Below are 26,341 nucleotides of genomic sequence, written 5' to 3'. Positions count from 1 at the left end.
CATGAAACATGGAGACACCAGGATGTCCACAGAACGTGGAGATACCAGGGTGGCCACAGAACTAGGAGACACCAGGGTGCCCACAGCGTCTAAATGGATGGAGCAGCCAAGGGACAGTGCTCCCCAGTTCAGCACTGTCCTTGCTCTTAGGGTTTGCCAATGTACCAGACAGAGCACAGGAAACAAAGAAAGCACCCAAGGGTCCCTACCCCATGGGAGAGGCCAGGGAATTCCAAGCTGGCGGGGTCCTTGCCAGCTCTGCCGAGGGAGACAGAGTAGAGCAGGCTAAACAGTCAGGTGCTGCCATCTGTGCCCATGGAGACAACGGTCTCACACTCACGTTGTCTTTGTATGTGCATATGCAGGGGTCAGAGGACAGCTCCTGGGAGTCAGCTTTCTCCTTCCACCGTATGCACCAGAGAATGAACATGCTTAGTGGCAGGTCCCTTTCCCCACGGAGCCATCTCCCTGCTTTCTCCTTTAGAATGTTCCTGCTTGGCTGCCTCAGCTCTTCCCATTGCTCTGGGCTCCTCGAGTTATTAGAAGACACTTGGCTGCATTCTTGGCCTGAAGCTTCAACCTGCAGGCATGCTTCTGTTCTCCAATGGAGTGTGAGTGATGCAGGGGAAGGAGAAGTCTGCCATTTCTCTCTGTCCTGTATTCCCAAGCCCCAGAGGGGAGTCAGAGAGGCATGGGAACTGTACAGGTGAGCCTCCACAGTCAGGATCCTAAGAACCGTTTCTTTAAAGGCCTACACTTTTAGTGGTAGAGCAATTCTCTAGCATGTATGAGGCCCCGGGCTCAACCACCTGTACTCAAGGGGAAAAGAGTGTCGTGAAAGATTCATTCTGACAGGACGGCGCACATGTAGGTTGTATGGCAGCAGACAGAAGAGTCCTTCTCTGTGTTATGCCACAATGGTGGCAGCTGGTAATGATTTACCTCTCTCTCTTTGAAAACAAGAATGTGAATAGAAAATGGGGCTATGGTGTAGCTCAGTAGTAGAGCATTTGCCTAGCATGTATGAGGCCCTGTGTGTTCTCATCTCCAGCATCAGGAAGGGAGGGAGGGAGGGAGGGAGGGAGGGAGGGAGGGAAGGAGGGAGGGAGGGAGGGAGGGAGGGAGAGAGGGAAATAAAAGAGAAGCCTGAGGTTCAGCTGAGTTGCTGGAGTAGCAGCCAAGAGTCCCAGCGGCCAGTGGTGGAAGGAAAGACAAGATAACGCTTTTTCACTCATTCAGCATTTACGGAGCCCGTGGTGCCAGGCCTTTGAAAGTGTGAATCCTGCTCTCACAGGCTAGCCTGGAGTAAACATGTGAAACAACCAAGCAGATTTCACCGCAATATTTGCATGAGCAGAGATCGGCCTAAGGTAACGTTGCCCTCTGGAGAGCGAGGCTAACAAGGGCTGGAAGCAGACAGCCCGCTGGTGAAGGCTGGGGGACAAGGAAGCCACTGAAGAGGATGGGAGAAAAAGACTTGAGAGATGTGGCCAGATCATAAAGGGTCTTGCGTGTGACCTGAGGAGTCTTGAGTTCTACACAGAATTGAAATATTGCGGGATTTTGCAGTTACCTCAGAATGACAGAGGCCTGGGCTGGTACAAGAGCAGCAGAGTGAGGAGAAGATTGGTCATGAACATCTTCAGAAGTGGCAGGATGGTCAGGCAAAAGAACAGCAATGATGACAGAGAAGAATCGAGAGACTCGGGGAAGCAGTGAGTGCCACCAAAAAAGACCCGATGCTCCAGAGACAACACTTGGCTCAGGAGCCAAGGTGGGGCTCAGAGGTCTTGTTTTGAACCTGCTCAGCTCGAGGCCTTTAGACTACCTGCACGAGAGCATCATGTTATTGAATAAACCACTCTGGGATATGGAAGAGCTGTGTCAACCACATGGACACATCTGCCCATGAATGATCAGGATGGGGAGGGAAAGCAACCATCGTTCTTTGCAGCCCCACAGCGGCACTGGGGCTCCATGAGCACTGTCCCATTAGGTTCCCCAGCCCCCAGAGCTTGTGAACAACCAAAGCAAGGTGCCTGCCTGAAGCTTTAGGAAGGAATTGGTACTCTGGTGCAGGCAACAAAGCCAGGTGAGTGGTAGGACTTGCCTAAGGACACAGGGGACTCTTGTAGCACCCAGAGATGGCAATTCAAGAGAACAGCATCAGCTCTTCTTGCCACAGCATGCTGTCAGCCAAAGCTGTGAGGTGAGTAGTGATCTGGGTGCTAGGAACTAAGTACAAATTCTCTACAAGAGACTTACACACTCTTAACCATTGGGCCATCTCTCTAGCCCCTAAAGATGCTATTTGAATCCAATTTCATCTTCCCTGGTCTGGGCTGCACCTGGCATTCTGTATTTCTAACAAGCTTTCAGGTAAAATGATCACACACTAAGGAGGTCACCCATCATGATGGAAGCTCAAAGTCTGTCAAACCAACATGTCAGTTCATGACAATACATGTTTATTGTAGAAAATAGCCTTACGTTTATGTTTGTAAAAATTATACTAGATAGATAGGCAGGTAGGTAGGTAGGTAGATAGATAGATAGATAGATAGATAGATAGATAGATAGATAGATAGATAGATGGATGGATGATAGACAAATAGGCAGGCAGGCCTGGGATGAAGCTGAATGGTAGAGCATTTGTCTAGCATAAAGAAGGCCCTGAATTTGATCTGAATATATATATATATGGAGCTGAGGAGCTGAGGATTGAACTCAGGGCCTTGTGCTTGCTAGGCAAGCTCTCTACCACTGAGCTAAATCCACAACCATTACTGAATATATATATATTTTAAAAATCTAAATAGAATTAGTTAAAATTTAGTTATTAATATAAGATTATACATTCCCAATGTCAAATTAACCTCATTAATACGTACTTTCCCTTTGCCCCCTCTAGGCAGCCACGGTTTCTGACTGCATCTACAGTGAGATTATTACAACTGCAAACTTGTGAGCTCTTTAAACTTTATAACAAGGGAAATTGCAAGCGGTGAATATATCTATATGGATATCTTCTATATCAATGTTCCCAACCGCAAGCAAAACATTGCCCATGTAGGGCTAACACCATGTTAGACAAAGAGTAGTTTGAAATAGCACCCAGTGCAGCAGTTAAATATATAATATGTAAGTTAACATTTCACATGAGCAGTGGGCATCATAAATACCAGAACCTAGTGCAGAAAAGCATTTCAGACACATAGACCTCCCCTTGCACAGGAGCCTAGGAACACACTTTCCTCTGAGATGGAATACTCTGTAATCCTTTGAGTCTTTGCATCTGCCCTAACTTTCGCTAGAATGCTTTTAGGAATCTTAGACCATTTTAAAAAAAAAAAAAAAAGATTCAATGTATGTTTGGATCTGTGCATGTGTGAGTGCAGGTGCCCACAGAGTCCAGAAGAGGGTGTCATAGACCCTAGAACTGAAGTTACAGGGATCGGTTGTGAGTACCCCAACATGAGTACTGGGAATGAACTTGGGTCCTATATATGAACAGAACGTAAGATTAACTACTTAACTGTCCATTCCAGCCCCAGGATTGTTTTATTAGCCACAATGTTCTTCCGATCAAAGTCATATATGTATATTGCAGAAAGTGCACGTGAGGTCATACACATAAAACAGCAAACGAAAGGCTGCGTTTCCTTTGAGCGGTGGAGCAGCCTGTACATGTGCCGTGCTGCCTTCCCTGGGTTCCTATGGCGAATGGCTGCATATCATGGGCTTTAAAACATGAACAGTATGTGCTCTCGGCAGCCAGGAGACTGTACCCGAGGAGTCAACAGGGCTGGTCCTCCTGGAGGCCCAAAGAAGAGCCTGTTCTGGTGTCCCCCCAGCCTTTGGTGGTGTTAGCAGGACTTGGTGTCCCTTGACTGATGACGTCAGCAGTCCAGTCTGCCTGTCTTTACTTGTGCTAGGTCTCTCCTAGTCTCATAAACTCATCAGGTCTAAGGGCCACCCTAATCCTTAGGACTTTCTCTCCCAGCTCCCCCAGGGTACAAATGAAGACCCAACACCATGTACCTCTGGCCAAGGGCTATGCTTCTGAGCTACACCTCCAGCCCCATCATAGCTAATCACATCTACAGAGACCCTGTTTCTAAGTAAGGTCATATTTTGGGGTTCTGGGTAAACATGAATGTGGGGGGGACACTTACTGAACCACTACACACAATACAGTTTATATTTGTATAATTGTTATAAAGAAAGCATGAGAGTGAGTGATTGTCAGGTTGACAGAGCTGGAATCAAGGAAGAGGCAGGCCCCTGGGCATGTCTGTCAGGGATTCTCTAGATAACTGAGATGCTCCTGTTGCTCTGATAGATTACCATGACAAGAGGTTGGAGAGATGGTGTGGTGGTCTGAATCGGAACGCCCCATGAGCTCCATTGTTTGAATGCTGAGTCATTAGGGAGTGGCACTACTTGAGGAGGAGGAGGAGGTGTGGCTTCATTGGAAGAAAGGTATCACTGGGGGTAGGCTTTGAGGTTTTAAAAACCCATCCAGGCCCAGTCTCTCTCTCTCTCTCTCTCTCTCTCTCTCTCTCTCTCTCTCTCTCTCTCTCTCTCTCTCTCTCTCTCTCTGACTATAGGACAGGATGTAGCTCTCCGCTACTGCTCCAGCATCACTCCTGTGTGCCACCATGCTTCCTGCTATGATGATAATGACGACTAAGCCTCTACTACCAGCTTCAGTTAAATGTTTTCTCTTATTATAGTTGCCTTGGCCATGGTCTCTTCACAGCAGCAGAACACTGACTAGGACCATTTGCTTAGTGGTTAGAAGCACTTGTTGCTCTTGTGGAGAACTTGAGTTCAGTTCCCAGCATCCATAACAGGCTGTAACTCCAGCTCCTGTGCTGTCATGGTCACCTGCCATATGTGGTACACACTCATACACACACACACACACACACACACACACACACACTTTTTAAACACCCTGACAAAAGCTACTAAAGATAGAAGGGTTTCCTGTAACAGTTCAAGGTTCTGTCCATCATGACAGGAAGCCAAGACAGCAGGCTCTTGAAGCAGCTGGTGACATCACATCCACAATCAGGAAGCAGAGAGGGATGGATCTATGCTGCTGCTTAGCTCCATTTCACCATTTACACAGTCCAGGATCCAATCTAGGGAATGACTCCACCCACAGTGGTTGGGTCTTTCCACCTCCATTGATGAAGTCAAGATAACCTCCCAAGGAAGGCCATCTCTCAGGTGATTCTAGATTCTGTCAAATTGACAACACTAACCCTCACAAGGTGGGGGTTACTACCCTAAGTAAAGGCAACACCATACTATGGGCTGAGGTCCCAAACTGCATAAGAAGGGGGAAGCTAGCTGAGCACTAGAACTTATCATTTTTTTGCTGACTGTGGATACAATGTGACTAGCTGCCTCATACACCGGCGCCTTCCTTGACTGTGAGTGGAAATCAACTCCCCCTCTAAGTGGCCTTTTGCTGGGTATTTTAACACAGTAACATGAGAAGTAACTAATCCAGAAGGTTATATTTTTACATAGCCTGGCTCCCTTTCCACTTATTTTCTATAGCATGAATGTCTCCCTGGTTTTCAAAAATAGGAGTTTCCATTTTTGGAAAAGGCTCACCTGGTGGCCAAGCCATGGTTTACTGAATTGGCCTGCAGCTTCCAGCATTAATACACTCCTGGGCTGTCACTGAGCTGCTCCTAATGGATGGGCATTGCCTACACCTTCAGGGTTTCCCTGCCCACTTCCTAGGTATAGCTGTAGTGAGTGACGTGACTGTATTAGGGAGTACAAGTATTTTAGAGACTCATGAAAAGCCTTGTTTAAATGAATCCCAGAGCATGTGTCAACTTTCAGAGGAGAGGTCCATGACATTCTGTTCTCTTCGCACTGAGCATGTGGTATCTGCAGGGTTTGGAAAGCCCAGGGAGAGAAGCATGTCTTCCCCGAACTCATATTTTAGTGTAAGTAACTTCGGTTTTTATAGTCTTGCTTATGCCTTTTCTGAGTTGCTACTTTTTGCCTTGTATCTCATTCTAAATTTGCTTCTTCTTCTTCTTCTTCTTCTTCTTCTTCTTCTTCTTCTTCTTCTTCTTCTTCTTCTTCTTCTTCTTCTTCTTCTTCCATTAGATAGGTTGACTATTGCTTACCCGAAATGTTTATGATCAGAAGTGTTTTAGCTATTTTTCTAGATTTGGGAATATTTGACTGTACGTAGTGATTGATGTATCTTGGAGGCGAAACCGAAATCTAAGCATGAAAGTTTCATTTATTTATTTTCTTGTGCATGTGGGTGTTTTGCCCTCACATGTGAATGTGCCTGGTGCCCTCAGAAGCCAGAGGAGGGCTTTAGATCCCCTCGAACAGAGGTTACAGACAGTTTGAACTGTCTTATGGGTGCTGGGAATCAAACCCAGGTCCTCTTGAAGAGCAACTGGTGATCTTAACTGCTGAGACATCTCTCCAGGTCCTAGGTATGAAAATTTTTAAAAACTTTTATTTTATATATACCTTAGAAGGTAGCCTAAAGTTAATTTTATACAATATTAAATAATCAGCATGTCTGCACTTTGCAGCACAGGACAAGAGGTAGGTGTCACACAAACTCTAGAAGGTCTGAATTTTGGAAGGTTTTGGATTTTTAGATTAGGGATTCTCAGCCTGAGCTGACTTCTTTGCAATAATCATTTCTTACTGTCATAGAGATAGTGCCCTCCCCTCCCTTTAGAGTTTGAAATGAACTGAGAAACTTTGCCAACCCAACCCTACCCTGTTTGCTTTTTCCATTCTCCAACAACTGTGGAGCCCTACACGCTGGAGTCACTGTATCCGTCTGTAGCCTAATTGTTTACATGTCTCTTTCCGCTTTAAAGGAAAGGGCACTCATGTCTTGTTTTTGTGGCATGGATTCCCAAGGGATATTTGCTGAACTAGATTGTTAGATTATGACAGAAATGTTCATAATCCCTTGTGAATGTGGGCATGGAAAGCAGATTCTAAATGGAACTCAATAAAATGCCTAGAAATCAATCCACTGATGTTGATTCTACTTTAAAAAGTCAAAAGTGGTCGTTTTCCTTCCTTCCTTGTGTATGTTTCTAAGGTCATGAGTTCTTAGCAACACTGGCTAATAAGGCAAAGCTGTAGTGATAGCAAGCGTCATAACTGAATCATGATAATGAAATAAACACATTAAATATTAAGCTTAGGACAAGAGTTGCAATTGTCAAATTTTTAATTTCCTGTTGCTTCCACCAAAATAATTTACTGTATCTCTAATCAATATGGCATAAGTGTATGTAAGTCTCAGATATTGTTATTGTGATGATGATGATGATGATGATGATGATGATGGTTTTTTCAGATAGAGTTTTAGTGTATAGCCCTGGATATCCTGGAAATAGCTCTGTAGACCAGGCTGGTCTCAAACTCAGAGATGCACTTTTCTCTGGCTCCCAAATGCTGTGACTAAAGGCGTGTGCCATCACGCCTGGCAATAATTTTCAAGTTCTAAAGTTAAATTTCCATTCAAATATAATTATGAAAAAAATCTATCTGTAAAGTATTTTGGAAAACTTGCCGATTCCCACCAGCAATGAAAGCATAAAATAATAACTTGAAAAGTGATAAAAGAGAATTATTTGGGGGAGAGGAGATGTTGAGATAATTTTTCTACGTAGCCTAGGCTGGCCTGAAACTCACAGCAGTCACCTTACAACCTTCTAGGAACTAGAGTTTACAAAGAACTCTTAAAGACTGCATTGGGTGCAGAAAACAAATTTATAGACTAATTTATATTATTTATGTGCATGTGTTTGCTTATGTGCACCACATTCATGCAGATGCCCCTGGATGTCAGAAGGGGGCATTGGATTTCCTGGAGTTCAAGGAGGTTGTGAGCTGTTAGATGTGGATGATGAAAACTGAACCCCATCCTTTGTAAGAGCAGTAAGCACTCTTAACCACTGAATTATCTCATTTCTAGTACTGACAAGAAACTTTTTACTAACATTTTTAATAGTCCTTACTAGAGGATCAAGTTAATTTTTAAACGCCACAAATGGACGTCTGGTTTGGATCCTTATGCCTTCCACCTCCACCCCATTCTGCTTTGTTCTTTTCACATTCCTGATGATCTCCCGGATGTCAAAGTCCAAAGCTTGTTTCCTGTTTCTTGAGTGCCTTCTGCGTCTTGGCCCCGGTCTGTACCACGCTATTTGCAGCGTGCTTTTACACTTAGGAATTCCGCAATACTGTGAGCACATCCAGAGAGCAGAATGACCACCGGGGCTTTCTTTCTGTAAACACATCAACATCTGTGACAGTGGCTGGAACGGCGCGCATTTGAAGGACACTGTAAGCACCCTGTGATAGAAATCACCGTTCCAGGACTGTCACGCACCTGGACTCCGTGCACTTCCAACGGTCCACCCTCCTTTAATGTTTCACGACTCTATTCTGTTAAAAAGGTCTGCTCAAACCCTCGCTAACACCCGCGCGCAAATGCCATGTGCATGTGCGTGTTGCCTGCGTGTGCGCACTTGCAGCGGTAGTCGGCGGCCCTGGTGCCTGGCTTTGGAGGAAAGCATCCCCGCGCTCCTGGCACCCAGAGTCTGCACATCTTGGTCTCCGGAGCCCTGGGTGTGGTGATCTTGGAAGGGGCTTCCGGGCTGGAGGAGTGAAAGAGACAGCCTCCTTCTAAGCGCGGGCATCAGAAGAGGTGAGGAGGGCACTAGGGTGCGCGGGCTTCAGCCCTTATCCTCTCTTCTTGCTGAATAAAGCAAGAGGGTGATTTCCAGGGCAGAAGGCCGAGGTTGCTCAGGCCTTTTCTGCACGGGGACGCAACAGGGTTCCTGAGCTGGGCGAGCGCGGCCAGGCTACTGGGCTGGGCTTTGTTGTCCACGCGGGCGACTTCCAGATCCCGTCCGAATCCTACAGGAGGCCGAGCCGGACACTTCCTCACACTCATTGGAAGGACAAGAGGGTGACTCATGTTACACGGGTCCGAGCTTCCCTCCCCGTAGCTGCCAAGTCGAAGCTTTAAAAGGAAGTGACATGGGTGGGGAGAGACGTCAGCCGAGGACCACCTTTTTTTTTTTCCTTTCCGAAGGGTCCACCCCTTTGGGTGGAGTCTCGCTTTTTCTTTCCAGTGTTGGCTGACTTACAGCTTCTATAAAGTAGAGGCAGTTTCTGAACCCTAGGCAGCTGCCTCGCAGTTGTGGCCAGTGAGCGCCAATGCACAGGGCTGCCGGGAACGAGGTAGGTGGTATTCGTGCGGTTTCCAGGCACCTTCTCCTGGGGTGGGGCGTGCGGTGATCAGATGCCCTTCTCTGCTCGGCTGCTTTTCCTGAGACTTTGAAAGGGACTGTCTGGGAGGCTGGTGGGGTGGTGGAGATTGATGCAGGGGGGAGGGAGGGAGGGAGGGCACAGGGGCTCGGCCGAGGACCCCTGCTTTGTGCCGGGCTGTGAGGTGCCTTTTGGGGGCTCTGCGAGCCTCTTTCCCAGGATGGAAGCGTCTTCTCGGCCACCAGTGAAGCTGTAGGGAATCCTCTGGTTACATATACCGGTTCTCTTTTGTGTTCGCGCAACACGTTCTTCTGCCTCTGGTGTTTCTATGGCAACCACAAAAAATAATACTCCACGAAATACAGTCGGGATCTTAAATGGATTTATTTGTGTTTCCTTCCTGGGCTTGGCCTGGCTGGGCCTCGCCGGAGCGCGGCATGACTCTGTAGATACCCCCTCCTCGTTTTCATGTTGGTTTTTCCCTATCGCACAAGGGTGGGGGAGGGGAGTTGTCAAGGAAACAGGCATTTGTAATCACCACCGTATTTACTTAATTTTAAGCTTCTGGGTTCTCCATCAGACGTCGGGATTTTTAAAGGGAGTGTTGTGATGTTTATGAAGCTCTCGAGTGTTTTGGGTAGTTTTTAAAAACTTAAATATCTCTTAAGACACGATACTGAACAAGCTAAGAGGGGAAGGAGGGTTTAACTCTTTCCAGGACGGGAAGGCTTTGAAATAAAGTTTTGGGAAGTACCTGAGAATTCACACTGGTAAATATGTTATCAGCTGCTCAGGCTTGCCCACAAGTCTAAACATGTACGAGGTGAGTCTCGGCTCTAGTCTGAACTTCATTTAGCCACAAATCAAAGTTGGGTTAGTGTAAGAAATGCTAACTACCTCGCAGGGTCCCCAGGGTGTCCTGCTGTGTGCTCTCACCTGCTTCAGCCAGTGTTCACCCTCCAAGTCTTCCCAAACCTGCGAGGCCCTGCTCATCTGAAGAGTTATCCATCAGCATCCTCAGCTATGGAAAAAGTTAGAGAAGGGAAAGCGTGCATGTGTGTCTGTGTAGAGGAGGCAGGCTCCTGTGCATGTGTGTGTGTATAGGAGGCAGGTGTGTGTGTGTGTGTGTGTGTGTATAGGAGGCAGGGTCCTGTGCATGTGTGTCTCCGTGTATAGGAGGCAAGCTTCTGTGCATGTGTAGGTCTGTGTATAGGAGGCAAGCTCCTGTGCATGTGTGTATCTGTGTAGAGGAGGTAGGTTCCTGTGCATGTGTCTGTGTATAGGAGGTAGGCTCCTCTGCATGTGTCTGTGTATAGGAGGCAGGCTCCTGTGCATGTGTGTCTCTGTGTACGGGCGTAGGGTGGGGATGGGGTGGGGTTCCTGTTTAAGAAAAAAAAAATTCAGAAGTCCCAAGTCAAAAGTATGATATCCTCCTGATCTATGGGGGGGGGGGACTCGTAGGGGGGGACGACAAACCTTTAGAAGAAAACTAAGATGTGAGAGGAAATTACCACCTACCTAGTGATAAACACAGGTAGATAGTAATGCCAAACAATTCACTGAGCCCAGGCAGGCCCATTAGCAGGTGTGGCTTAGTTGCTGCCTTTATTCATCACATCTGAAGAAAGCCTTAATAATGGGCCCTCTTCTTGTAATGTGTACTGCCCCAGAATTATCTCTTTAATGGTACTGATAAGAGTCTACTGAGATTATCTGCAGTAAGAATTGCAAAGGCCTCAGGATACTTTCGGACTATTAAAGCCCAAACTGTGGCTTTGAACCCTAGTCCCCTGACTATGTACAGTCAGGAAGGACCAGTAGTTTCTAGAATGTTCCTTATCTAACTGCTGTTATTTCTGTCTTAAAAATTGACCATAGCGCCAGAGGTCTCAAGCATTTCAGATACAAAAGTTAGCTGCAATGGGAGCTAAGGGGTACTGCACGACACTAGAGTCATGAATGCTTTTGTTTCTCAGTGGTGGAGAACTGGCCTAACATCCTAGAAACCCTCAAGACCAACAGATCCAACTGGAGAAAACTGGGGAAGATTAGAGACCTGGGGGAAGAGGGCAGAGCACACAAACCTAGGCAAGAGAAGGACTCGACTTCCATTTTGCCAAGCACGCGATGTCGTACGGCCTGGCAGTGGGATCAAAGCGTATCAGAAGTCTGTTAGTTACAGCCTGTCACTCCTGAGTTTTCAGACTAGGGCATTTCACCCAATCCAGAGCCCGCCAGCAGCAAACACCCAAGAGACAAGACCACTCTCTGCTGTCCAGACACAGAGTGACATGTTGGGCCTGTGTGTGTGTGTGTGTGTGTGTAGAGAGAGAGAGAGAGAGAGAGAGAGAGAGAGAGAGAGAGAGAGAGAGAGAGAGAGAGAGATTGCACTGGGCAGTGGGGAGGAAGTGGTTAGCTGGTGACTCTTGCCCTGCTTAAAGTTTTCTTGTGTTTTCTATATTGGTTGCGCATAAAGCTGAGAAACACCTGTTAATTAACCAAAACGGGAGGGAATAGGAATGCTGGATCCATTGGAGAATAAAGACTATGCAGAGTGAGCTAGTGTGGGTTACCCTGCCCTTCCTGGGGACTGTGGCTCTTCCCAGCAGACACAGAATATCGTTTTTTTGTTTTGCTTTGTTTTAAAAGGCTATTTGCTTCAAAGTTCTATGTCCATGGGTTCACTGAATCTTCTCGTGTTCTTTGGAGCTTTCTTTCCATAACGTAATGCTAGCTAGCCCATGTGGATAGAAACAAGAGTCTAGACCCCTCGCAGACCTCAGGCAGTCTGTAGCAGCAGCTGCAGTTCACCTCTGGATGGTGGAGCATCCAGTCACCTATGCACTACTACTTCAGTGTATTTCCTGGGGTCAGAAGGTTTTCTCAGTAGCCCGATCATACCCTACAGTTCGTTGTCTCTACCTTCAGCTGGAAGTGGCAGGGCAGTGTGACAAAGGTCAACAGGAAAAACACCCTCTTCTGCTCGCCTGACCTCGGGAGAAAACACTTAGCAAGTCTTACGTTGTCTTTGTTATTTTAATCTCTGATGAGATTAGTTAGCCTCAAACTAAACTGCTGTCCCTCTGCTGAGGTAGGTCTCCTGACATCTGCAACCCCATCCTGAAACTTCTGCTCTGGGTCCTGGAAGGGAAGAAGTACCTTTGGATGTCGTGGTGGTTTGAACTGGTACTGAGTCTTGCAGGAGATGATTTCTCCTCAGTTTGGGGGTGACGAGTGACCCACAGAGACACTGATGTGACTGGCCATCTCGTAGGATCCATGAGAATTCCAGGGCCCACCATTGTTGCGGGGTGGGGTGGGGGTTCCTATATGTCAGTTGGTTGTTCAAAGTCACAAGTACCAGCTTGTTTTGTGCTCATAGCAGATTTTCATGTAAAAGCTGTTGCCACTGTCCATCGCACAAACAAAGATTAGTACGGGACTCATCTGGGACGGCGACAAGCAGCATTGGGGGCCGAGCTCTTGCTTTCCAGAGCCTTTCCTTAAAGTGACAGATGACACCTCCTAGCGTGGTATGGTGACTTTCTTCTCTGCCCCAGGCCCAAGCACAGAGCCTGGAGCAGTGGTTCTCAACCTTCCTAATGCTGTGACCCTTTAACACAGTTCCTCGTGTTGTGGTGACCCCCAACCATAAAGTTATTTTTATTGCTACTTCATGACTGTAATTTTGCTACTGTTATGAGTCGTAATGTAAATATTTTCAGAGATACAGGTTTGCCAATAGGGGTCGAGACCCACAGGTTGAGAAGCACTGGCCTAGAAGACAGTGGACATGTGGGACTTTTTTCCCCCCTGGGGGCAGAACAGGGGTTGGGGGAGACAGGATTCAATATCCCAAGCTGGCTTTAAACTCCTTATGTGGCTGAGAATGGCCTTGAACTTCTGATCTTCCTGTCTCCGCATTGCAAATGCTGGAGTGTCAAGTGTGCGCTCTGATGATACCCTTTTTACACAGTGCTAGAGATGGACTCCCCACCCCTGATCTGTGCATCTCGTAAGCGCTCAACCACCTGAAGCGCATCCCCAGCCGAAGGAAAGAAAAAATGTTTTTTAGGTGAGCAAATCTCTATAGATCTTCCCTCACATGCCTTGCATACTTAGTTTTAAGTCTGCAGAAACCCTGCGCGACAGAGAAGTGTTTTAGAAGTTGGAGAAACGGTGCATGTAAGACAAGTAGCTGTCATTTCCAGAATGGCGTTGTAGTTTTCTGGGAGACAGTGGGGGCAGGGAAAGGGGCCCATGATGAAAACGCAGCTAAAAGACACTGCAGTGCATATCGTAAAGCCAATGTGAACTGCTGTCAAGACCCGTGTTTACCCAAGGAGCAAGCCTCACGGAGGAGTCACTTTTAATTAAGGATCCCTGCTGCTGCCCAAGTCCTGCAGGCCACCGGTGGGTGGAGCCCTGGAGCCCCGCCTTCCTCCTCTTTGTTTACCTTCAAAACCCAGTTTAAAAGGCGGAATTATCATCTGTGAAGATGCTGCGGGGCTTTATCTTAGACAAACTTTGAAACAAGGACGGGGGAAGTGACTGGACCCAGGAGTGAAATCTGCTCTGCTTCCCATCTCTGGGCTCCGTGTGAGCAGTCAATTCCCTGCGGGCAGGAGGCTAACCGAGGCTGATGAAATTTTAAAGAACCGAGCGCAGCATCTTCTTCCCAGGACACAGAAGCTCAACACACACAATCAAGGCAACTGTCAAAACTTTCATCCTGGATCCCGGTTGGCTGTAAATCACCCTAGCTCCTTCCTTCCCTTCCCTCTCCAGCTATGGTGGGAGGGTAAGGATAAAGGCTAGGCCGCTTACCTGTTAGTTACTTTTCTTGGTGCTGTGATCAAATGCCCGAGGAAAGCAAGTTAAGGATGGGAAGGTTTATTTCGGCTCACACTTCAAGGGTGCAGGAGGCATCTGGCCATGTTGCATTTGCGTTGAGAAAACAGGGAGAGATAGAGACAAGGCTTGGTGCCCTCCTCACTTTCTCCTTTTTATTCAGACCAGGGCCTTATGCACGTGGAAATAAGCTGGCCACATTTAAGATGGGTCTTCATGCCTTAGTTTACCCCAGCCACAAACGCTGTCAGAGATTTGTCTCCAAGGCAATTCTAGGTCCTGGCAAGTTGGCGATCGATCTGAACTATCACAGCTTTCTTAGTAACCCTGATGCCATCTCTCTCTCTTTTCCTAATATTTATCACCCACCCTTCTAGAAGGAGTTGACAGCTGCATAATTATGCCACGCGTCATGTATTTCTTCACGACCTACCTTAATTACCATGCTGGGTTCTTATGGACAGTGGGGGCTTCTCAAACCATGTTTAGCATAGAACAGAGCAACAAGCATGAAAAGGGTCTCCTTGGCTGGGGAAAAGATGGGCACAAGGCTGTCCAACTTGCGTATCTGTGTGCCTCCTGGTCAGGCTTCCCACGTGGCCTACCTTAAAGGCAAGACGGCTCTGTCACATCACTGTTGACATTTAGGGCCAAATAACTCTTGTTTGTGGGGCTGTCCTGTGCCACAAGGTAGGCCGATGACAGCATCCTTGGCCTTTGCCATGAGATGCCAGAGTCAGTCCTCCCACCATGGTCATAACAACCTAGAATGTTTCAGGAATTACCAGATACATCCTTAAGGTATAAAAATCTCCCCCCAAAGTTGAGAGCCACTCTGTAAGAGAATTTTCACCTGTGACTCCTGTACTCAGAAATTCATCTGGCTCAAAGGAAACGATCTTTCAGGGTTAATTTGCATAAGCCCAGCCTACCTAGATTTTGCCCAACCGAAGTGGCACCTGCCTAATTTAAATTCCTAGATACTTTGCTTAAGAATTGAAAAGTAGGGCTGGAGAGATGGCTCAGAGGTTAAGAGCACTGACTGTTCTTCCAGAGGTCCTGAGTTCAATTCCCAGCAACCATATGGTGGCTCACAACCATCTGTAATGAGATCTGGTGCCCTCTTCTGGCAAGCAGGCATACATGCAGGCAGAACACTGTATACACAATAAATAAATAAACCTTAAAATTAAAAAAAAAAAACCAATTGAAAATTATCGAGCTGGGTAAAAGGTAGACATGTAGTCACCAAGCCCAGATTGGAACAGTTCACGCCTTCTGTCCTGGTAAGCCTGCTTGTGTAGTGTCACTAACCCTAAATGAGTGGCTGGAGGCGGGGTGGGGAGAGGCTCTGCTAACGACCTAGAACTGTTCGGGTCGATCTGCCCCTGCTGGATCAGGACCCACCTCCCTCCGGTGAGACAGATCAACAAGTCAGAGAACTGGGGGAGCCACTTTGCAAACTTGTTCTGCTCCCCTCTGCCAAGTGGGTCTCAGGCCTCCTTTAATGCACCAGTTAGCTGCCGAGTCCCATTGCAGTGCCCACCCCGACCACAGGCCTTTCTCCCCAGCTCTGACCCTGTGCTTCCCACACCAGGGCCTCCCTGACTGCCTGCTAAGGCCAGCCATCTCGTACAGCCTCAACTTCCAATCACTGGGAGACACTGAGCTTCTCTGACTAGCTCTGGCAGATTTGTGTCTTCTAGCCAGGGTTTGTGTCTTCTCACCTCCCCATCCTTTGTTCTAGCCTTCAAGATTTTTTTTCTTATGAATTTTTTTCATTTATTTTACATACCAACCAGTTTCCTCTCCCTCCTCTCTTCCTGTTCCCTTACCTCCTATATACCACCCCCCATCCACTCCTCCTCCATTCAGAGAGGGGCAGGCCTCCCATGGGAGTCAACAAAGCATGGCACATCAGGGTGAGGCAGGACCAAGCTCCTCCCCCTGCATCAAGGCTGGGTGAGGCACCCCTACATGGAGAATAGGTTCCAAAACGTCAGCTCATGTGCCAGGGACAGGTCCTGATCCCACTGCTAGGGGCCCCACAAACAGACTAAGCTATCCACATGGAGGCTCGCTAGCTGTTAGCTCAGGCCAGCTGTCTCTGTGGGTTCCCCTGCCATGATCTTGAACCCCATTGCTCATATAATCCCTCTTCCCTCTCTTTGACTGGACTCCCGGAGCTTGACTCAGTGCTTGGCTGTGGATCTCTACATCTGCTTCCATCAGTTACTGGATGAAGGCTCTCTGATGACAGTTAGGGTAGTCACCAATCTGATTACAGTAGATGGCCAGTTCAGGCACCCTCTCCACTATCGCTAGGAGTCTTAGCTGGGGTCATCCTTGTGGATTCCTGGGAGTTTCCCCTGGCACCAGGTTTCTCCCTAACCCCACAGATCTTTCATTACTCCCTCCTTCCATCATCCTGCCCCCAACTCAACCAACCTGATCCCTCATGTTCCCATCCCCCCATCCTCTCCTCTCAGTTCCCCACCCCCAGTTTACTCAGGAGATCTTATCTACTTCCCCTTCCCCAGGAAATCCATCCAGCCTTGAAGATTTATGTGAGTAGCTCAAGTCTTTTAATCTACTGTCCCATACAATTCAATCCTCTCACGACATTTCTGGTGAAGTCCTTGCACTCAAGCTGCCCTTTACCTACCACAGGGGGTCCAGGAAGGAACCAGACATCTCCAGTGCCCTGGAGGAGGGCAGTAGCCTACATAGATCATTCTAGTACTGTGAGACAAGAATCATGCCTAGAGCTCTGTGAGGGCCAGCAAAGAGGCCTGCCCGCCCATCCCTGCCCAGTTTCCTGGAGACCCCCACTCTACCTTATCCCAGCGTGCTTGCTTTTCCTGGACAGGGGTAACTGGTTTGAGTTGCTTTCCTGTCACTGTGATAAAAACACTCTGACAAAAGCAACTTAAAGGAGAAATGGTTAACTTTAGCTCACAGTTGAAAGTGTTGTCCCTTCATGGCAAGGAAGTCACAGCCCCAGGAGCTTGAAGTAAATGGTCACAGTACATCTGTAGTTAGAAGAGAGCAATGAATGCACACTGCTGCTCAGCTCTCCTCCATTCATATAGTCCCCCTTCTCCATTCATACAGTCCCTCCTTCTCCATTCATACAGTCCCCCCTTCTCCATTCATACAGCCCCCTTCTCCATTCATACAGTCCCCCCTTCTCCATTCATACAGTCCCTAGCCCAACCAGGAAGAAGAGAGCAATGAATGCACACCACTGCCCAGCCCCCATTTCTCCATTCATACAGCCAGAAAATGCCAGAAAATGCCTCCAAGCACAGCGGGGCAGGTCTTTCCAACTCAGTGCAATCAAGATAATCCCACACAGGCATGCCCATGTCCAAGATAACTCCAGATTCTGTTAAACTGACAGTTAACATGAACCATCTTAGAAGTGAATTCAGACACGGCACAGGAGACGAATGCAGTTGGGTGGTCCAGGGGACTGGTCAACAGACAAGCCTAGGGTGCTGTGGCCGAGGAAGGAACACATGGGCTGTCCCGTGGGAGGTAGAGACCGCAGTGAGTCCTCACCAGATCTGTGGAGGAGGGAGGGCACAGGTGAGAGACTAGGAGTTGGTGACTGGTTGTGTTGCACCTCTTTGACACTCTGAAGGAAAGGGAAGGTTTTCTGTGCTGTTCTTTCTGGCTGTCACTTGTCGTGTTATGCTCTGTCCTATCGCTTAGTCACTTTACTAAACAATGTCTCCCAGTCAGCAGTCACTAGATGTTGAACATTTTTCACAGTGCATGCCAACTTATCCTTCCTGCAGCCGTGAAGGTTATGGATTATTTTCTGTGGTCTGACTGGAAGCTGAGGCCTGGAAAGGTTAACGCACTGAAGCCTCGGTGCTAAGAAGTCTCAAGCACCCCAAGTTGGTTCTGTGAAGAATTACAGAACGATTGTACACACACATTGCACAGCCTCACCTTGCTCCAAATCGATGTAGATTTTCTTTTGCTGTGAAAAAGACTTTTCTTAGATTCAAAATGAAATGTACAGAGACTTTTTTTTTCAACCTCACCCCAGTGACTCAGGGGAAAGATGGAAGAAAAAAAAAAATCACACAGATCAAATTATACAATGAACATTTTGTGATGTCACTTAAATCCCAGTTTGGCCTCCTGCTGTAGAGGACTGATTGACCCGGTTCACATTTTAGTGAGGTTGCGAGAGACAACGGAAGGTTTTGAATATGCCCATTTGTTTGATTATTTATCAGTTCCAATTTTTGCTTCACTGAGCCTCCCTTCCCTCCCCCTTCCTTCTCCTCGCTGTCTGAACTATGGTCTCTGGTCCTTGACTGCTCCCACCCACCTTGCTTCATTCCTTTCCCTTGCCTGACTTGGTAAGGTCAGATCCAGCTGTGTCCAGCTGTGTCCTGGGAGTGCTGAGCCAGCTTCTAGCTGAGCTGTTGCTCCCTAACTGTGTTTGTCACCCAGTTCCCACCTGCCAATCAACAGCGCCCTAGCTCGGTCTCATCCCATTGGTGAGAACCAAGAATGCCCCCTGCTTTTTAATTTGGTCGCTCATCAGAGCAGCGTGCACACACACACAGGGAGCCTTTTAGGGACCACGAGGGGCAGCAGGGTGTAGAGGGAAGCAGGGTCGGGGCACGGGGTTTGGGTTTGGCCCCTTGAGTAGCCTTCAACTCACCGTCTGTCCAGGAGACCTTGGACACTGACCCAGAGCTGCTTCCCGGCACAGGCTGCCACTGGTATGAGGGGTCGGCTCATCTGATGTCCCTGTGAGTGTTGCTTTTGTTACCTTTGCGGTCAGCAAGGAGTCCAGGGCGGAGGCAAGTTTTGTAACCAAGGCGCCAGCTCTGGGGCCGTCTGTGGTGTGCCGACCAAACCTGGTCCCCTCTACGGCCTCAGTGGTGCTGAAAGATCTAAGAAAAAGACTTCGAAATGTGAAAACGGTCAGATGCGGCTGTGTTCCCAGCACTCTGGAGGTAGAAACAGGAGGATCAGAAGTTCAAGGCCAGATCCAGGCACATACAGCTTTTGAGGCCAAGCTTGGGTTATGTGAGATCCTGGTCCTAAAACCTAAAGCAGGCTGGTGGGATGGCTCAGAAGGTAGCTACTTCCTGTCAAGCCTGATGACCTGTGTTCCACACGGCTGAGGGGAGAACTACCTGCTCTAGGTTTTCCTCTGACATCCACAGGTGTGCTGGAGCACGCATAAACAACAACCACAAATTAAAACAAGAGCCAGCAGAAGGCTCTTGGTACTTAGCTATGAACTCCCTTGCTAGGGGAATATTTCTGGAAAAATTTTGAGGAGAAAACCAAGTCGGATGGTCTCTTAGTAACCGTGGGAAGGAAGGGATGCTTGCTGGCTCCGAGTCCTCCAATGCCTGTCTCTCTGCCATCTATCTCCAGATGTGAGTCTGAGCCCTAGAAGGGGCAGTGTGGTTGCATGAGACACAGTCCGCCCAAGACTGTTCTTACCATGACTGCTTTTCGTTCCCGGTCTCTTTCCTGCCAATGGTACGTTTAGTGGAGGCTTGTTCTTTCTCATCTTGTCTCAGGTCACCTACCTTTTAGGATCTTCCTCCCTTCTGCTGGAATGAACGCTTCTGGGTTTTTCTGGGACATACCTTGTTCCTTCTGTGCTCTGATAATCTGTCACCATGGGCAGAGATTGCTTAAGTCATAACGGCAAGTTATTCCTTGGCTCTAGAATCCCTGCTCTGGGGTCAGGGTCAGTACCTTCACACTACAGCCCCTTCAGGTGCTGGGAGCTCAGGGTTTCAGGTTGTAAGAATTCAGAACAGCCAAGGGTCCACTCATAAGTAAAGAGAAAAGGAAAATAAAACAACAGACCAGTCTCGCCACAGGAACACCCCTCTTGCCCTGGCTTTGTTTGCTTCCTTTTTTCCTGGAGTTTTTTAAATAAGGGGACAAGTCCCTGTAGTCTAGATGTATTTCTCTGATCAATATTCATTCCCAGACAGAGATATTGCTGAGGTTTCCCCATGTGAAATGCAGCTTCTCCACATTTTGATGTTGGCTGGGTTGGTGGGAGTGGAGCATCCTCCTTCTGAACCCAGGTTTGTTGCTGAAACTACATCCATCAGATGGGTGAGCACAGCTGCTATGTTCTACTATGACCAGACTACCTGGGAGCTGCAGCTGGACATCCCTCAAGAACAGCGGTAGAAGGGACCGACCACCACCTAGTTCCTCTTCTGAGTATTTCTCTGTCATCAGCCCTGGCCAGGCCTGCACGAGATATTGTGTGTACAAGGTTGGAAAACTGTCCTCTCCCAAGGACTCCATCTTGGTGGGAAGGCAGAGGGATGTGAGTGGGGGTGAAGTCACGTTTCATCCTCATATCTGAGATCCTAGGCTGCCCTTCATGTCATTGGCCTTGTAGAAAGTGCTCTGCTTAGCTTCTGTGGCAGTGAACTTCATAGTTTAGAAGCTACCCTGAAAAGACAGGCCAAGAGGCCCTACCTGAGTGGGGAGAAAGGTGGCATAGGCTGTGTAGGATTTTGAAGGGTGGGTATTCATGTACTTGACAGTCCACAGGATAGTGAGGCGGGAGACACAGGTGGAGGGAACAGAGAACACAGTGGTCCAGAAGCGTGGGAGTGAAGGCCGCTCAGGAATGATGTAAGTGGGAAGAATCCCCTGCCCCGGTCCCTGTCTCCACTTTTCGACACACAGTGCACCTTCCCCTCTAGGAGGGAGGCAGTTAGCATTGACTTTGTGTAGCTAGAGGTTTTCTCTCTGGGTCCCGACAAGCCCCGGTGGTCCCTTAGCCCACTTATAAAACATACAGACGCTTATATTATTTAAACTGCTCAGCCATTAGCTCAGGCCTACCATTGTCTAGCTCTTGCTCTTATACTAAGCCCATTTCTGTTAATCTTAATCTGTATGTCGCCACATTTTCCGTGGCTTTACCTGTTGCCTCTACATGATGCTCCCTGGACGGCAGCTGGTGTCTCCCACTCTGTCTTCCTGTCCTTTCTTTTCTCCTCTCTGTTAGTCCCGCCTATACTTCCTGCCTGGCTACTGGCCAATCAGTGTTTCATTTATACAGAGCGATATCCACAGCAACTTTGTTACTTGGATTTCTCACCATTCTTTCGTACAGTATAGAAGCTCCTTAGGAGGTTCAGTGTCCCGCTCTCCTGCAAGGTGCTTCCAGAGCGTTTGTTGGAGGGGTGAAGGGCAACCTCTGAGGAGATTCCCCCATCCCAGCCACTCATCTGAAGCCCACATTGCATCTCAGGCCCCAGCTGCTGGACCAGATGATGCTTTTATTCCGGGTGAGGTGGGGGCTCCTATGGTTTGCTGTATTTCAAAGTGGTATGAACATCAGTTCCAGTCACCATCCCAAACCCTTGCAACAGAGATCCCCCCTCCACAAGGCAAGTCCTAGATGGTCTGTGAGCAGAGACCAGAGGCAGATGCAATCTAGTGGCATGCTTATTCCTGGGGCGGAGGTCACACATGTTCAGTTGAGCTAGTTTCTGACTTTTGAAAAGTCCCTTTTCAGATGATGCATGTGGACTTCCTGAGAGTTATAGATGTCATCCTGGTTGGTCAGCTTGCAGGAATAATGGGTCAGTTAGGGTCAGGCTGGCTTCATAGACTTGTCAGCGATTCCATTACCATGTAGGACCCTGCCCTTTGAGTAAAGCTCTACACCCCCAGTCTTCATGGTCCTTGGAAAAGAAGCCCCACCTTCTTACTTGGCCAGGCCCAGAATCCTCACAGCTCATCCTGCACCAAGTCTGGAGTTTACTGGGTTTCCTGTGTGCCAGTTTGTGGAGGGTACCCACAGGCCTCCTGGAATTCTGTGTGGCCTTGCATGCTCATGACCCTGAGGCAACTGGTTACCTAGGAGGTATTTGTGGTGTGGCTCGTTTTGGAGACAAGGGCTCCTGGTGTAACTAAGGCTAACCTTGAACCTACTCTGCAGCCAGAGCATATTTTAATGAACAGAAACAAGTTTGTCTCTTGAACCACCAATTTCCATCGTGGAGATTTCGTGGGGAGTTTTGCTTGGGTATAAGTACAATTCCCTGGTCTCACACACTAGGAGAGTAGTAGGTAGCACCTTTATTCCAATATGTGGCTTAGACTCAAATCTGCCACTATGGACAGCCGGGTCATATGGTGTCATCTCAGTATAGGATGACCCTGTGCTCTCTGATCATGAGACACCCAGCTTCACTGCCACGATGGCTGACAACACTGTGTGCTGTCCACTTGGAAGAGCCTGGCAATCCCATTTGCAGGAAGTTTGTTTTCAGATAGAAAATGATGGGCCAGGGAGAAGGTGAATTCCTGCCATCTTGAGTTGTTTCTGGTGTCCCTATGAAGACACATCAATGTGTAAGGAGCAGGATGACCTAAGATTTTCACCTGGAGCCACTGGTTCTTAGTCTTTGGGATGTCTTAGGGAGACTGCCACAAGCCCGGGAATGAGTAAAATGCCTGATCTCAAAACCTCTGGGGAGGCCAGGCAGTGGTGGCGCACGCCTTTAATCCCAGCATTCGGGAGACAGAGACAGGAGGATCTCTGTGAGTTCGAGGCCAGCCTGGTCTACAGAGTGAATTCCAGGAGAGCCAGGGTTGTTACACAGAAAAACCCTGTCTCAAAACAAACAGTTTCAAAACCTCAGGAGTGTAAAGGCCAGAACTATTGTTCAGGTGTCCTGGACCATTCTGGGCCACCACTACATACACTGGAACTGAACCCACTGAGTAAAGCTTGTCTATGCCATTGCGACTGGTACTGGTGAGTCATTTGAGAAGATGCCGTAGCCAGGGTGTTGTTTTAGTGGCAGCATTTGACAGACTGAGTCACCTCTTAACAGCTTGTGTGTATGATGGAAAAGCAGAGCTTGGGAGGCCAGGTGCATCGAGAGCTCGGCTTTTGTGGGCTTCCCTGAAAAACCAGACCATGGGCCAAAGTTGTCTTGGTCTGTTTTCTAGTTCCCAGTTTTCTCACTCTTTCTGTCCACATTCCTTTTACATCTATGTGAAGAAACTTAATTTAATCTCGCAGTCAAAGATTTCTTCTTGATATTGAAATTCCAATCATTTAAATGTTTTCTTCCTTCCTTGCATTGGTTCATTTACATTCTTTATTATATTTGTTTTATTTCTCTCTCTCTCTCTCTCTCTCTCTCTCTCTCTCTCTCTCTGTGTGTGTGTGTGTGTGTGTGTGTGTGTGTGCATGCCATGGCACACATGCAGTCAGAGGACGACTTATAAGAATTGATTCTCCCCTTCTACCATAGTGGTTCCCGAGATCAAACTCAGGTTGTCAGCTTAGCCACAAGTGCCCTGACCCTCTAAGTCAGCGGTTCTCAACCTTCCTAACGCTGCAGCCCTTTCATACCTACCATTCCTGATGGTGTGGTGACCCCCAACCATAAAAATATTTTTGTCTCTACTTCAGAACTGTAATTTTGCTACTATTATGAATCATAATGTAAATATCTACATTTTCTGATGGTCTTAGGTGACCCCCCTGTGAAAGGGTCACTTGACCCAGAGAGGTCACGACCCACATGGTGAGAACCACTGATCTAAGTCATGCCACTGGCCCTCATTTAAAAGGTTTTATGGCATTATTGAGATAGAATTTTCGGGGGAGGGGGCATAAAACACAGCCCTTGAAAGTGTACAGTTTAGTGGGTTTGGGTGAATCATGTGCTTACTGTGTAACCATCACCCCAACCTGGCTTAGAACCTTCTGTTGCTCCCTAAATCCCTTGTACCCCATCAGTCGATCCTTCCTTAGAGCTCTGGGTCCGAACCACCAGTGGTCCAGGCTCCAACTCTATAGTTTTGCCTTGACCAGCTATTGCATGTCCGTGAGCCAACTCCCTCGTATTCTGGTTCTGGTTCAGCTCATGTAGCAGGTATCTTTGGGGTCCACCCTATTTCACATGGAATGGCGCTTACTGCCTTTGCTGTGGTGAGCATTACCACAGTGGGGATACTTCGTATCTCGTTCAGTAGGTAGTATATAGCTGGGCTTGTTGTAGTGTTTACCTCGCTTTAGTTTTACAGTCCTTATCTCTCATTCAAAGTTCTATTAGAAGCAAGACCCATTCATCTTGCCACTTTACCTCCACCTCAGCACTCTATGCAGAAGACAAGCATTTCTGTCATGAGGGCAGAGAGGGACAGTTAGAGCAGCTTCCTCTACAAAGCCATGGCGGAGGTCATCACACATGGGGAGCTTCGAACATGTTGTTGTTCCTTATTTGTTTGTGAGTTGGGGCCTCATGTAGTCCAGGCTGGTCTTGAAGTCTTTATGTTGCAAAAGATGACCTTGAACTGTTGTTCTCCCTGCTTGTACTTCCTGGGGCCGAGGTTACAGCAGTATGGCACCATATCCAAATATGTAACAGCATGTTTTGGGTTTGACGCTGTAGGGTAGACTTCTGGGGAAGTGGGAAGTCTCCCAGATGTGAAATTGAAAAAGGGGACGTCAGTGTTTGATTCCTACCTGGGGGTAAACTTAGCTCCTAGCCAATATGTTTGAACATATTTCTTCTCCATTATTTACCCGCCCTCCCGACTCCACTAAGTGAAGCTTTGGTATCCCGGTGCCTCATCTTCTGACAGTCTTCCCCAGCATCCATTGAGTGCCACCATCACTGGCCCCAGGGAGCTGACTCCAGAGACACTGGCTACCAGAAGTCAGCTTCCTCCCTGTCTTTTCTCTCACATGTTTGAGTCATGAAGTTTCTTGGGACCTGGTGAGTCTGGCGAATACAGTCACCCATTGCATCCATTAGTGAGCACTGCTCTTACCATGGGCGACAGCAGGAAACTGAACTGCAGGTTTTCGGAGCAGCCTTACATGAAGGAAGCAGTCCTGTGACCCACTCAAGTTTTCCTTTGAGACTTCATGCCAAGCCTGGTTTTTCTCAATGGTGGCAATCACTGCTTGGCACACCGGCCTCTGCTTGGCATGCTTTTGGATAGACTGTCTTCAGGAAACTGTGATGTTCCCACAGCCTTTCCCACCTGCTGGCTGTGCTCAGGGCCAGTATGATGTTGGACGCTCCAGATGCACAGATGCTGTGTCACTGTAGGAAGTCCATTGTATTTCCCAAAGGTGCTTCGACAGTTCTGACATCAGCCAGGGCCCTTGCTAGGCCATGGCTGAGGATGGACTGCCTTCTTCTGGTAATTGGAATCCCCTGAGTTCTTTCTGCCCAAGGCTTCACTCATTTCCTTTGTTAAAATAATACAGGAAGCCATATCTGCCTACTTTCCATGTGGACCTAACCTGCTTGTGCTTATAGCTTGTCTTCTATAGGACCAGTGTGTGTGTGTGTGTGTGTGTGTGTGTGTGTGTGTGTGTGTGTGTGGTCCAGAGGTTGACATCAGCCATTTCCTTGCTTGTTTCTCAACCTTAATTTTTGAGACAGGTCTCTGAGTGAACCTGGGGAACATTCATCCCAGCAGACCAGTTGGATAGCAAGCTCTGGGGGCCCATCTGTCTTCTCCTCTCCGGCACTGGGATAGCATGTACACACCGCTGTTTCTGCCCCTTACACGAATGCTGGGCTGTGGACTTGGGTTCTGCTGCCTGTGCATCTCTCACTGAGCCATCTTCCCGTGACAGCTCTGGAGCGTCTTGGAATCACATGTAATATCAGCTATTTTAGCACCTACCCTCCGGGCAGCAAAAGTGGCCTGTGGTACATTCTACCATTCAAGGAATCTGCTGAATGGTGTGAGCTATGGCCCTCTGTGTTTCCAGAGCCTCCAAGTTGCCAGGATTTGCTTTCTTAGAAATGGAGTTCTGAGAAGAGAGGGAACTGCCTCCAAAAACACTTGGCTTTCAGCACAAAGCCCAGGGCGGCTCTCATTCTGGCCAGTGGGCAATGATCTTTAATTAAATTACTATTAGCATAAGGCTTAGGGCCAAGGCTTAAGAGAGGAAGTTCTAAGTCCTCTTAGTAAACCTCAGGATTTGCTAAATCATGCCTCTGAGAAGGGTCAAATGAAACAGTGCCCCGAGGTTCTGGAAGAATCCTTTTCCCCTCTGCGCTCTGCCTCACAGTCATGCCCACTGTGAGCTGAAGGGGAGTACTGTCAAGCACACAGTAGGTGCTCCATCCGTGTTAGTTAGGACTGTCTGTGGACTGCACACTTTCAGCCGTTCACAGTG

At 48.0% G+C, this 26,341-nt stretch overlaps 1 protein-coding gene across 1 annotated transcript in view; it reads left to right on the top strand.

Moving 5' to 3' along the window:
* The first annotated feature begins 9,130 nt into the window (after positions 1–9,130).
* Agpat4 (1-acylglycerol-3-phosphate O-acyltransferase 4) overlaps positions 9,131–26,341 on the top strand; it is a 104,565-nt gene continuing 87,354 nt past the window's right edge. The window contains exon 1 of the mRNA XM_059272844.1: positions 9,131–9,270. The gene's annotated coding sequence lies outside the window, so the exon portion shown is untranslated. The remainder of the gene's footprint in view (positions 9,271–26,341) is intronic.

The sequence above is a fragment of the Peromyscus eremicus genome, chromosome 8b (assembly GCF_949786415.1).
Source record: "Peromyscus eremicus chromosome 8b, PerEre_H2_v1, whole genome shotgun sequence".
NCBI lineage: Eukaryota > Metazoa > Chordata > Mammalia > Rodentia > Cricetidae > Peromyscus > Peromyscus eremicus.
The sequence above is the reverse complement of the archived record's forward strand: the minus strand, read 5'-3'. Positions and strand labels throughout refer to the sequence as shown.